Consider the following 1,149-nt stretch of genomic DNA (forward strand, 5'->3'; position numbering starts at 1 on the left):
ATAAAAGTTGTTCCCCTTGATGTTACATTTTTAAAAAGTCAAAGATCACTTCATTTGGACAAGATTTGAGGGACTTTCCCATGGTTCCTTTCATAGGCTTGTTTTGGCAAGTTTTGAATTCAAACAATCATTTCCTATTGCGTGCTTACATGCTATTGGTTCAATACTCATTGTGCATGAATTGGAGTTGAATTGCATCATGAATTGGGCCCATATCATTGCCCATGCATCCATGCATCAATGTTACTAAATTTGGCAAAATTTCAAAGGGTGCAAAAATAAATCCCATTACCTATATAAACAAGTGCATTGCCTCAAGATTAGTACACACACATTGCCTAAGCTTTTCCAATAGATCCCAGAACCCCACACCATAGAATACCTTGAGGATTTCTTTGAAATCGAGTTTGAATTTCACCTTCTGTTTTGAGATTCAAACTCCAAGGATTCATTGCCTTTTTCATCTCAATTGGTCACTGTAAGCAAGATGAGGAAGAACCAAGTGAATTCAGATCAAGATCAGGCCAATTTGAAGCAAATTGAAGCTAAATTTTCTCAAACTTCTCTTCTTCGATTCTCTCTCATTTCTCAACTATTTTGCTTGATTATTGGTTGTCTGAAGTCCTACCAATGTAGGCAACAAGATTGAGTTGCTTTGAGGTCAAATCAAAGCAACTTAGATTATGAACCTCAAATTTCAAATATATGTATCTTTCAATATACTTGGAATTGGATGAAATGGAGGTCAGATTCGAGCTCCTGGGCATTTTTCCTTTAAAACCATGTCCTTACTTTTCATTTAAGTGGTGGTTTGTGGTGGACCAGTTAGGTGAGGTCCACCGGAGATGACCGGAGCTAGGGCTCCGGTGATGTGTTGGCAAGGTTCTAGCCATCTGATCTCAGATCCACGTTATAATCTCAACCATGTGATCTGATTACCTTTAGTTTTACGTGTTGATTAGGACCTTTGGTGGAACGCGCACGCTTGGCCATCAGATCTACCACCTCAATTAATGAGAGAGATCTGATGGCCCTTGTTTTTTTTAAATTATATTATATTTTATGAATTTTCATTTAATCCTTTCATTTTGTTTAATTCATAATAAATCAATTTTTAATCCAAAAAAATATGGGACTTTCACCAAAGGT

This window comes from Lathyrus oleraceus, chromosome 5, assembly GCF_024323335.1.
Source record: "Lathyrus oleraceus cultivar Zhongwan6 chromosome 5, CAAS_Psat_ZW6_1.0, whole genome shotgun sequence".
NCBI classification, from domain to species: Eukaryota; Viridiplantae; Streptophyta; class Magnoliopsida; order Fabales; family Fabaceae; genus Lathyrus; species Lathyrus oleraceus.